A 12559-nucleotide genomic window follows, 5' to 3' on the forward strand; every position below is an offset into this window, starting at 1 on the left:
ATATCAACTCCAGGGTTGCACAACATTGGGGAAGGGGCATCTTTCTGTCGGCATAAATGAACTGTCGACGAAATGAGTGTCAGTGAAATGAATTGTCGGTGAATAGATAGGGACCCATATATATATATATATATATATCCGCATATGCATTGTTTAGAAATGTTTGTAAGGGCATTTCACAGGCATACCTGATTTGTAGTATTTTAAAATAGAATGTTCGGTGTTAAATCTGTATAACTGTTTCAGGGACAGTTCATTTGATAGCACTTTTAGCATTTCAATGATTTTTTTTAGCAAACTGTGTAATTTGCTTGTTCTTTTGGGGGAGGGAGTGCAAAGCTGCATTTCTGTTATGGCACGAACAATGATATGCTGTTATTTTTACTTTCCTTTTTTTGCATCCAGCCTGTTATTCATATTTCAAGTCTCTAAACTATTTTATTGTTTTCCAGTGGGAAAAAAAACTGAAATACTACCTTTTCTGTTTTATCTGGGAACAGTTATTTTGTAGTTATGCAATAGTTGCATGTATTATCCCTCTGTTGTCTTTTAGGATACCTAGGACTATGGTGTCCAGGTATCCCAGTCCCCAAAAACTACTCTGCAGTGACCTTGAGAATCAGGTCATTGTGGAAGCTTTTAAGTGACATGGTGCCTTCCTGCTTGAGAGGAAACATGGAGCTATGTCAAGAAGAATGCAAATTTAGCAGAAGATAGTTGCAGATGTGAATGCAATAGGCAGACATAGCAAGACATAAGTTCACATGCATCATAGGGACACTGTTGGATCTTATTTGCACAGAGGAGAGCAGCTGCAATGGACCATGGTAAGATGGGTACCAGTGGGGGAGGGCTGCTACAGAGCCACCACTAGCACCAAATTAAGTGTTCCTCTCCACTGTAAGGAATCCAGACAGCTTCCAGGAAAGTGCAGAAAAGCATGTCCTCAACATCGGTGCTACTGTTTCAGGGACAGCAAGCATGTCCCAGGAGGAGCTTCCAGGTAGGCTTTTGTATCTTAATTATTAAATACTGTTGTATAGTAAAAGCATTTACATTAATATGTTAGCTCTGTTTAACAAGAATTGTTTGGGGGTGGGGAGTATTGAAGATTGCTACAGTTAACAACACATTCTGATTGATTACACATGGTCTTAGGTTGGACTTGTCATCCAAATTATTGTTGAAAGTATACTTAATGGACATATAAATGGAAAAAAAGTATCACCCCCTGTGTTACTGTTTATTGTGATGATGTTGTCCTTACCTTTTGCTTAACTTCTTCCAGGACCATACAGCATAGGGAGCCTACCATCATCCGCACATGGTAAGCCAAACATTTTTATGTCAGTACTGATGAGCAGTTCAACAACATTTTTTACTACATGATGTTGATGTCAGGACTGTTGTGTGCCTTGATGTACTGTCTATAATACTGACACTACTGTTATTTTGTTAGCATATTTTTGGACTATAGTAGTGAAAGTATTAATTTTGCCTGTGTCTGTTGCTTATTATTTATTTATTTATTTATTTTACATTTGTTTACCGGGCTAGTCTAGCTGGATACATGTCCATTTTCAGTAGAGGCCCGGGGAGAAAAGCTCCAAGAAGAAGGTACAGATAACATAATAGATGCTAAGACAATAAAAATTACTATAGGCTTTACATATATTTGAAATAGAGATAAAAATAAAACAATTGGCTAAACAATTGGCTTTAGACACTATATAAAGCAGGCTTTACACACTATATAAAACAGGCACAGAACTTAAGTAAATAATCTCACATGCTTCAATTGCAATTGTCGTCCTAGAGGGAAGTGGTGGAATTCTGGGGTGGTACAGGCCTGGACTTTTTGTTAGTCAGGTTTGGTACAGGGGCACAGCCAGTGTGACTTGAGGAATTCTTTGAGGTGTTTTTTGAATTGGTTGAGTGAGGTAATAATTCTTAGGCTGGTTGGGAGGGAGTTCCAAAGCCTACCAATGGAGTTGGTGTAGAGAGCATCACCTCCAGAGTTATTAGATTTGACGGTTTGTACCGGACAGTTTTAGAAGATCTGAGGCAGGTTAGGTTGGAGTAGGGGTAAGTATTTTATTAAGTGAGGGGTGTTGTCTGGTTGGTTAATTATCTTAAATGCCTCAGTGAGTTGGTTGATTTTGAGAATATTGGGCAGTTCTAACCATTCAAGTGCCTTTAGATTTAGGCAGTGGTGGGTTCGATAAGGCGTCCCTGTTATGAATCTGGCTATATGGTTATAAGCTGTAGAAAGTTTATTTAGCTCAGTCTTGTTGAGGAATGAAAATATTGGGGAGGCATAAAGGAGGGTTGAAAGGAGATGGGTGCGAGCTATAGTTAGTTTGGTGTGTGGGGTTAAGAAGTTATTTATTCTGTACATGGAGCCTAGTTTCTTATTGACAGAGTTAATGGTTAAGCTGATGTGTATGTCAAATTTGAGCTTGTGGTCGATGGTCACACCAAGTAGTTTGGTGTGGGAGACAGGCTCTATGATGGTTCCATTGGTAGAGATCATGTGGAAAGTAGGGTTGTTGGCGTTTGGAGGTTCTTTACCTTGGCCGATGGATGCAGAGGGAAAAAATAGCAGTAACTTGGTTTTAGTAGGATTTAGTAAGAGTTTTAAATCTGAGAACCATTTTTCAACTATAGTAAAGCACTGCTGGGTTGAAACTTGGAGTTTGGTGAGGGAGATGTCTGAGCAGATCAGGGTGGAGTCATCTGCATATTGAATACAGGAGGTTCTAGGGATGACTGAGTGAAGATCATTTATAAAGACAGAGAAGAGAAGGGGACCAAGTATAGAGCCTTGGGGAACACCAATGTTATTTGGGAGTAGATCGGATAGCTTGTTTTGCCATTGGACGGCTTGTTTTCTACCAGTGAGGTAAGCATTGAACCAGCTGATAGCGAGGTTACTAAGACGTAGTGTTTTCAAGGTGTGGAGCAGGAGTTGGTGATTGACCATATCGAAGGCTTTTGACAAGTCAAGAAAGAGAGCGGAGGATATTAAATTGTTGTTACGGTTGCTGTTGAGTGAGTCCACGAAGAGAGAAGGGCAGTAGTTGTGCTATGATGGGGCGAAAACCATGCTGGGTGTGGGACAATAGACTATTTAGGGTGAGGTAGTTTATGAGCTGTTTATGAACACACCGTTCCATAATTTTGGCTAGTGGAGACAGTATAGCAATGGGTCTGTAGTTAGATGTGTCTGTAGAGGTCCCGCCTTTGTGAAGAGGGATGATATAGGAAATTTTCCAAATAGAGGGAATGGTAGCTTCAGCTATGGTTCTGTTAATCAAGATTGATATGGGGTATGCTATGGCATCTGATGCGATTTGTAAGTAGTCTGCTGGGAGTTGGTCCGCCGCCAGGGTGGTTGGTTTGAGCTTTTTCAGAAGGGTACGTATATAGGAGGTAGATATTGGCTGTAAGTTAAAGGAGGAGTGGTCTTGGTCATTAGTTAGGGTTACTGGTGGGGGGGTAGAGGAAAGTTGACTGGCTAGTGATTGAATAGTCTCGGTAAAAAAAGAGTTAAAGGTGTTGGCTATTACTTCTGGATGTTTCCCAATGAGTTTCTCAGGGGTGGGAGTGGTGGATTTGCCAGGATGGAGGAGATTATTGAATCCAGCCCAAAATTTCTTTGGGTTATGCTGATGTTTATCCTGGAGGTGACAGAAATAGTGTTTTTTATCTGTAGTAATGGCAGTTTTAGTTAAGTTTCTAAGCTGTTGAAACTTAATGCGATCTAGGGGAGATTTGGTAGCTCTCCATTTGTTCCAGGCTTGGTCCCGAAGTTTAATTTTAGTTTTGGTGTCTCCTGTTAACCAAGGTGCAATTCGTACCTTGGTTCTGATAAGTCACTTTGGGGCGTGGGAGTCAAGTATCTTAAGGAAAGTGTTGTTAAAATAAGAGACGCTCTCTTCTAGCGATAAAGTTTTTAGGATGGACCAATTACAAGATTTGAGTTCTGCAAGAAATTGGTTAGGGACAAATTTCTTGTTGTTTCTAATTAGTCTGGTTGGGGGGAGGTTAGTAGGTGGGCATTTGATAGTAGGTGGGCATTTGAGTTTTCTGATATAAGTAATAAGGTGGTCACTAAGGTCGTTGGGAAGGGTCCCGGTGGTATAGCTGTTTTTACCCTTGTTGGTAAGAATCCAGTCAATAATACTCTTTTTGTCGAGTGTTTCCTATTCTAGTGGGAGATAGGGTGGGGATTTATGTGTTTGGAGTAGAGGGACCAGTCAATGTTGAAGTCTCCTAGTATTATGGTTTCTTGAGGGAAATTAGTGGCTAACCAGCTGAGGGTTTGCTCTAGGTTTTCTAAGTTCTTTCCTGGTGGTATATAGATTACTACAAGGTTAATGCTTTTTTGACTGTTTAAGCATAGTTTTAGGGCAATCAGTTCTAGGTTGGAGACCTTAGGGGGTTGGAGTGGATTCCTTATGACGTTCAGTGAATTTTTAAATATAACAGCTGTTCCCCCACCCTTTTTAGTTAACCGGTCAGCCCTAAGAATATTATAACCGGGTGGGATAATTTCTTCATCCTTGGTGCTTGGTTTAAGCCATGTTTCCGATAGGCACATAATGTCAGGGGAGTGGGTAGCTAGCAACGCATGTAAGTTGTGAACTTTGTTATTAATGCTTCTTATATTGAGGTGAAATATAAGGAGAGAGCCAGCAGAACTTCCGGCGTAGTTAGAGGGTATAGAGCTTCGGGTGGTGCTAGGGCCTGGGTTGGGGTGGATATCGCCATCTTTAGTGATACAAACTTTCAGGTGGTCTAGTAGTCTTTGGAGCTTAAATAGTAATTTTAGATTGGTTTTAGTTGTGGTTTTCTTGGGGTGGTAGAGGGTGGGATGGACTATCTTTGAGCCTAGGGTATTGGTAGAGTAAAGTGAGGGAGAGATAAGATTGGAGGGATAGTTTGAATGAGAGGAGGTTTGTCTTTTGGGGAGGGGAATACCTGAGAGTGTGTGAGTTTCGTATTTAGTTAAAAGATAAGGAATAAGAAGGAGTGGTACTATAAAGGGGATGCTAGAGTATGTATTTTTGGCCGAGATATAGTGATAGGACAAGAAGAAATATGTTTAATAGTATAGAGAGTCAGAAATGTGGGAGGGGAAAGTGACAAAGTGGGAGACAGTTGTGGTTGGTGGAATGGAATATGGGATGGGCTAGATGACCTAATAAAAGTAGAGGTAGTGGGGGCGGGTGGGATAAGGGGGCAGGGTGGGGAGCGGAGCGAGCCCGAGCGAAGCGAGGGTGAAGCGGAGCGGGGATTACACCACAAGAACTCAGCAGGGTCCTAAAGGTATCTGGTTTTAGGTGCAGTAGTCAATTTTAAAAGTAAATGCTTGCCTTTTTCCCTGGATTTACTGTTTGGGAATAAATTTACAGAGGCTGATTTTATGTGAGGTACTGTCTGATTCCCGCCAACGGAGCACATCCTGACTAGGAAGTGTGGCTCAAGAATTGTTATTTACCCTAAAACTCTTTGGGTGTTTTACATCTATTATCAGTTAATTTATAGTAGTTGGTAGGTGCATTCGCACTTGGAGCGAGTCCGTAAGATCAGCGTAGGTAGTCTAGGTGCCACGCGGTGAGCAGTTAGCATGGGGCTAACTAGGATCTAAATAGGGGAGAGAGACAGTGGTTTAATTTAGTAGTAAGTGACTTTACAAGGCTAATAAGACTCATGCATTTCCCAAAGTTGTTGCCTTTTAAAATAATATTCAGCAAGTGAGTATGACAAAAGCCAAGCACCCTTGAACAACAGATAACAACACAGAAATACGTTTTATAAGTACCAGAGTGTCCTATAAGTAGTCAAAGGCATCAACCAGTATTGTTCAGCAAACATTAGTAGCGGTAACAACGACGCCAACAAAGTATTCAAGTCTGCCACATTTCCATAGGAGTCTAATAGTTACATTAATTAAACTCTATATGTTTTACAAAGGAGAAGCAGTGAATGTAGTTGTTCTATATTACAAACACTTTGACACTATGCAGCGTGAACAGTAAATGCAGACCCTGAGGTATTTCTATGAATGCCTAGTAGCCAGTCGCACTGAACAAAGCTCAAAAACAAAACAATTTATGAAATGGCAGTAGCTCAGTTATTTCTTTGTAATAGATTAGTAAAAACAGAGCAGTAAACGCTGTTATACTGTATGAAGAACAATTTAACTAAGGTTCAAAGACGCTATGCAGCGCCAGCCATACATTTAGACCTTGAATCATTTCTGTGAAAGTTTTGTAGTCAGTCACGCTGAGCACAATTCAAAAACTACAATAGCATAAGTTAACAATAAGACAGTTGTTTTCTCTGAAAGAGATAAACATTTACCTAGTGGCAGGGAGATGCAGCCGGGCAGGAAGCCAGGACAGTACCTGATGCAGTCAGTTGTGGAGGACAAGAAATAAAATGGCGGAAACTGCTGGGGTGTAATTATAACTTTGCTGACATCATTACACCACAAGAACTCAGCAGGGTCCTAAAGGTATCTGGTTTTAGGTGCAGTAGTCAATTTTAAAAGTAAATGCTTGCCTTTTCCCTGGATTTACTGTTTGGGAATAAATTTACAGAGGCTGATTTTATGTGAGGTACTGTCTGATTCCCGCCAACGGAGCACATCCTGACTAGGAAGTGTGGCTCAAGAATTGTTATTTACCCTAAAACTCTTTGGGTGTTTTACATCTATTATCAGTTAATTTATAGTAGTTGGTAGGTGCATTCGCACTTGGAGGAGTCCGTAAGATCAGCGTAGGTAGTCTAGGTGCCACTTGGTGAGCAGTTAGCTTGGGGGGCTAACTAGGATCTAAATAGGGGAGAGAGACAGTGGTTTAATTTAGTAGTAAGTGACTTTACAAGGCTAATAAGACTCATGCATTTCCCAAAGTTGTTGCCTTTTAAAATAATATTCAGCAAGTGAGTATGACAAAAGCCAAGCACCCTTGAACAACAGATAACAACACAGAAATACGTTTTATAAGTACCAGAGTGTCCTATAAGTAGTCAAAGGCATCAACCAGTATTGTTCAGCAAACATTAGTAGCAGTAACAACGACGCCAACAAAGTATTCAAGTCTGCCACATTTCCATAGGAGTCTAATAGTTACATTAATTAAACTCTATATGTTTTACAAAGGAGAAGCAGTGAATGTAGTTGTTCTATATTACAAACACTTTGACACTATGCAGCGTGAACAGTAAATGCAGACCCTGAGGTATTTCTATGAATGCCTAGTAGCCAGTCGCACTGAACAAAGCTCAAAACAAAACAATTTATGAAATGGCAGTAGCTCAGTTATTTCTTTGTAATAGATTAGTAAAAACAGAGCAGTAAACGCTGTTATACTGTATGAAGAACAATTTAACTAAGGTTCAAAGACGCTATGCAGCGCCAGCCATACATTTAGACCTTGAATCATTTCTGTGAAAGTTTTGTAGTCAGTCACGCTGAGCACAATTCAAAAAACTACAATAGCATAAGTTAACAATAAGACAGTTGTTTTCTCTGAAAGAGATAAACATTTACCTAGTGGCAGGGAGATGCAGCCGGGCAGGAAGCCAGGACAGTACCTGATGCAGTCAGTTGTGGAGGACAAGAAATAAAATGGCGGAAACTGCTGGGGTGTAATTATAACTTTGCTGACATCATTACACCACAAGAACTCAGCAGGGTCCTAAAGGTATCTGGTTTTAGGTGCAGTAGTCAATTTTAAAAGTAAATGCTTGCCTTTTTCCCTGGATTTACTGTTTGGGAATAAATTTACAGAGGCTGATTTTATGTGAGGTACTGTCTGATTCCAACGGAGCACCTCCTGACTAGGAAGTGTGGCTCAAGAATTGTTATTTACCCTAAAACTCTTTGGGTGTTTTACATCTATTATCAGTTAATTTATAGTAGTTGGTAGGTGCATTCGCACTTGGACGGAGTCCGTAAGATCAGCGTAGGTAGTCTAGGTGCCACGCGGTGAGCAGTTAGCTTGGGGGGCTAACTAGGATCTAAATAGGGGAGAGAGACAGTGGTTTAATTTAGTAGTAAGTGACTTTACAAGGCTAATAAGACTCATGCATTTCCCAAAGTTGTTGCCTTTTAAAATAATATTCAGCAAGTGAGTATGACAAAAGCCAAGCACCCTTGAACAACAGATAACAACACAGAAATACGTTTTATAAGTACCAGAGTGTCCTATAAGTAGTCAAAGGCATCAACCAGTATTGTTCAGCAAACATTAGTAGCGAGTAACAACAGCGCCAACAAAGTATTCAAGTCTGCCACATTTCCATAGGAGTCTAATAGTTACATTAATTAAACTCTATATGTTTTACAAAGGAGAAGCAGTGAATGTAGTTGTTCTATATTACAAACACTTTGACACTATGCAGCGTGAACAGTAAATGCAGACCCTGAGGTATTTCTATGAATGCCTAGTAGCCAGTCGCACTGAACAAAGCTCAAAAACAAAACAATTTATGAAATGGCAGTAGCTCAGTTATTTCTTTGTAATAGATTAGTAAAAACAGAGCAGTAAACGCTGTTATACTGTATGAAGAACAATTTAACTAAGGTTCAAAGGCGCTATGCAGCGCCAGCCATACATTTAGACCTTGAATCATTTCTGTGAAAGTTTTGTAGTCAGTCACGCTGAGCACAATTCAAAAAACTACAATAGCATAAGTTAACAATAAGACAGTTGTTTTCTCTGAAAGAGATAAACATTTACCTAGTGGCAGGGAGATGCAGCCGGGCAGGAAGCCAGGACAGTACCTGATGCAGTCAGTTGTGGAGGACAAGAAATAAAATGGCGGAAACTGCTGGGGTGTAATTATAACTGCTGACATCATTACACCACAAGAACTCAGCAGGGTCCTAAAGGTATCTGGTTTTAGGTGCAGTAGTCAATTTTAAAAGTAAATGCTTGCCTTTTTCCCTGGATTTACTGTTTGGGAATAAATTTACAGAGGCTGATTTTATGTGAGGTACTGTCTGATTCCAACGGAGCACATCCTGACTAGGAAGTGTGGCTCAAGAATTGTTATTTACCCTAAAACTCTTTGGGTGTTTTACATCTATTATCAGTTAATTTATAGTAGTTGGTTGGTGCATTCGCACTTGGAGGAGTCCGTAAGATCAGCGTAGGTAGTCTAGGTGCCATCTTGGTGAGCAGTTAGCTTGGGGGCTAACTAGGATCTAAATAGGGACAGCGACAGTGGTTTAATTTAGTAGTAAGTGACTTTACAAGGCTAATAAGACTCATGCATTTCCCAAAGTTGTTGCCTTTTAAAATAATATTCAGCAAGTGAGTATGACAACAGCCAAGCACCCTTAAACAACAGATAACAACACAGAAATACGTTTTATAAGTACCAGAGTGTCCTATAAGTAGTCAAAGGCATCAACCAGTATTGTTCAGCAAACATTAGTAGCGAGTAACAACGACGCCAACAAAGTATTCAAGTCTGCCACATTTCCATAGGAGTCTAATAGTTACATTAATTAAACTCTATATGTTTTACAAAGGAGAAGCAGTGAATGTAGTTGTTCTATATTACAAACACTTTGACTCTAGTTCTTTGACACTATGCAGCGTGAACAGTAAATGCAGACCCTGAGGTATTTCTATGAATGCCTAGTAGCCAGTCGCACTGAACAAAGCTCAAAAACAAAACAATTTATGAAATGGCAGTAGCTCAGTTATTTCTTTGTAATAGATTAGTAAAAACAGAGCAGTAAACGCTGTTATACTGTATGAAGAACAATTTAACTAAGGTTCAAAGGCGCTATGCAGCGCCAGCCATACATTTAGACCTTGAATCATTTCTGTGAAAGTTTTGTAGTCAGTCACGCTGAGCACAATTCAAAAAACTACAATAGCATAAGTTAACAATAAGACAGTTGTTTTCTCTGAAAGAGATAAACATTTACCTAGTGGCAGGGAGATGCAGCCGGGCAGGAAGCCAGGACAGTACCTGATGCAGTCAGTTGTGGAGGACAAGAAATAAAATGGCGGAAACTGCTGGGGTGTAATTATAACTTTGCTGACATCATTACACCACAAGAACTCAGCAGGGTCCTAAAGGTATCTGGTTTTAGGTGCAGTAGTCAATTTTTAAAAGTAAATGCTTGCCTTTTTCCCTGGATTTACTGTTTGGGAATAAATTTACAGAGGCTGATTTTATGTGAGGTACTGTCTGATTCCCGCCAACGGAGCACATCCTGACTAGGAAGTGTGGCTCAAGAATTGTTATTTACCCTAAAACTCTTTGGGTGTTTTACATCTATTATCAGTTAATTTATAGTAGTTGGTAGGTGCATTCGCACTTGGAGAGTCCGTAAGATCAGCGTAGGTAGTCTAGGTGCCACGCGGTGAGCAGTTAGCTTGGGGGGCTAACTAGGATCTAAATAGGGGAGAGAGACAGTGGTTTAATTTAGTAGTAAGTGACTTTACAAGGCTAATAAGACTCATGCATTTCCCAAAGTTGTTGCCTTTTAAAATAATATTCAGCAAGTGAGTATGACAAAAGCCAAGCACCCTTGAACAACAGATAACAACACAGAAATACGTTTTATAAGTACCAGAGTGTCCTATAAGTAGTCAAAGGCATCAACCAGTATTGTTCAGCAAACATTAGTAGCGAGTAACAACGCCAACAAAGTATTCAAGTCTGCCACATTTCCATAGGAGTCTAATAGTTACATTAATTAAACTCTATATGTTTTACAAAGGAGAAGCAGTGAATGTAGTTGTTCTATATTACAAACACTTTGACTCTAGTTCTTTGACACTATGCAGCGTGAACAGTAAATGCAGACCCTGAGGTATTTCTATGAATGCCTAGTAGCCAGTCGCACTGAACAAAGCTCAAAAACAAAACAATTTATGAAATGGCAGTAGCTCAGTTATTTCTTTGTAATAGATTAGTAAAAAACAGAGCAGTAAACGCTGTTATACTGTATGAAGAACAATTTAAGGTTCAAAGACGCTATGCAGCGCCAGCCATACATTTAGACCTTGAATCATTTCTGTGAAAGTTTTGTAGTCAGTCACGCTGAGCACAATTCAAAAAACTACAATAGCATAAGTTAACAATAAGACAGTTGTTTTCTCTGAAAGAGATAAACATTTACCTAGTGGCAGGGAGATGCAGCCGGGCAGGAAGCCAGGACAGTACCTGATGCAGTCAGTTGTGGAGGACAAGAAATAAAATGGCGGAAACTGCTGGGGTGTAATTATAACTTTGCTGACATCATTACACCACAAGAACTCAGCAGGGTCCTAAAGGTATCTGGTTTTAGGTGCAGTAGTCAATTTTAAAAGTAAATGCTTGCCTTTTTCCCTGGATTTACTGTTTGGGAATAAATTTACAGAGGCTGATTTTATGTGAGGTACTGTCTGATTCCATAGCGGAGCACATCCTGACTAGGAAGTGTGGCTCAAGAATTGTTATTTACCCTAAAACTCTTTGGGTGTTTTACATCTATTATCAGTTAATTTATAGTAGTTGGTAGGTGCATTCGCACTTGGAGGAGTCCGTAAGATCAGCGTAGGTAGTCTAGGTGCCACGCGGTGAGCAGTTAGCTTGGGGCTAACTAGGATCTAAATAGGGAGAGAGACAGTGGTTTAATTTAGTAGTAAGTGACTTTACAAGGCTAATAAGACTCATGCATTTCCCAAAGTTGTTGCCTTTTAAAATAATATTCAGCAAGTGAGTATGACAAAAGCCAAGCACCCTTGAACAACAGATAACAACACAGAAATACGTTTTATAAGTACCAGAGTGTCCTATAAGTAGTCAAAGGCATCAACCAGTATTGTTCAGCAAACATTAGTAGCGAGTAACAACGACGCCAACAAAGTATTCAAGTCTGCCACATTTCCATAGGAGTCTAATAGTTACATTAATTAAACTCTATATGTTTTACAAAGGAGAAGCAGTGAATGTAGTTGTTCTATATTACAAACACTTTGACACTATGCAGCGTGAACAGTAAATGCAGACCCTGAGGTATTTCTATGAATGCCTAGTAGCCAGTCGCACTGAACAAAGCTCAAAAACAAAACAATTTATGAAATGGCAGTAGCTCAGTTATTTCTTTGTAATAGATTAGTAAAAAACAGAGCAGTAAACGCTGTTATACTGTATGAAGAACAATTTAACTAAGGTTCAAAGACGCTATGCAGCGCCAGCCATACATTTAGACCTTGAATCATTTCTGTGAAAGTTTTGTAGTCAGTCACGCTGAGCACAATTCAAAAAACTACAATAGCATAAGTTAACAATAAGACAGTTGTTTTCTCTGAAAGAGATAAACATTTACCTAGTGGCAGGGAGATGCAGCCGGGCAGGAAGCCAGGACAGTACCTGATGCAGTCAGTTGTGGAGGACAAGAAATAAAATGGCGGAAACTGCTGGGGTGTAATTATAACTTTGCTGACATCATTACACCACAAGAACTCAGCAGGGTCCTAAAGGTATCTGGTTTTAGGTGCAGTAGTCAATTTAAAAGTAAATGCTTGCCTTTTTCCCT

At 39.8% G+C, this 12559-nt stretch overlaps 1 long non-coding RNA gene across 1 annotated transcript; it reads right to left on the minus strand.

Moving 5' to 3' along the window:
- Nucleotides 1–6808: 6808 nt before the first annotated feature.
- LOC122813970 lies at nt 6809–9128 on the minus strand. The gene is made up of 3 exons (XR_006366751.1): nt 9074–9128; nt 7884–8031; nt 6809–6841 (listed from the first exon to the last, which is right to left on the minus strand). It is a non-coding gene; the product is annotated as an uncharacterized LOC122813970 (long non-coding RNA).
- Between the last annotated feature and the right edge of the window lie 3431 nt (nt 9129–12559).

The sequence above is a fragment of the Protopterus annectens genome, chromosome 10.part0 (assembly GCF_019279795.1).
Source record: "Protopterus annectens isolate FY-2018-M chromosome 10.part0, PAN1.0, whole genome shotgun sequence".
Taxonomy (NCBI): domain Eukaryota; kingdom Metazoa; phylum Chordata; order Ceratodontiformes; family Protopteridae; genus Protopterus; species Protopterus annectens.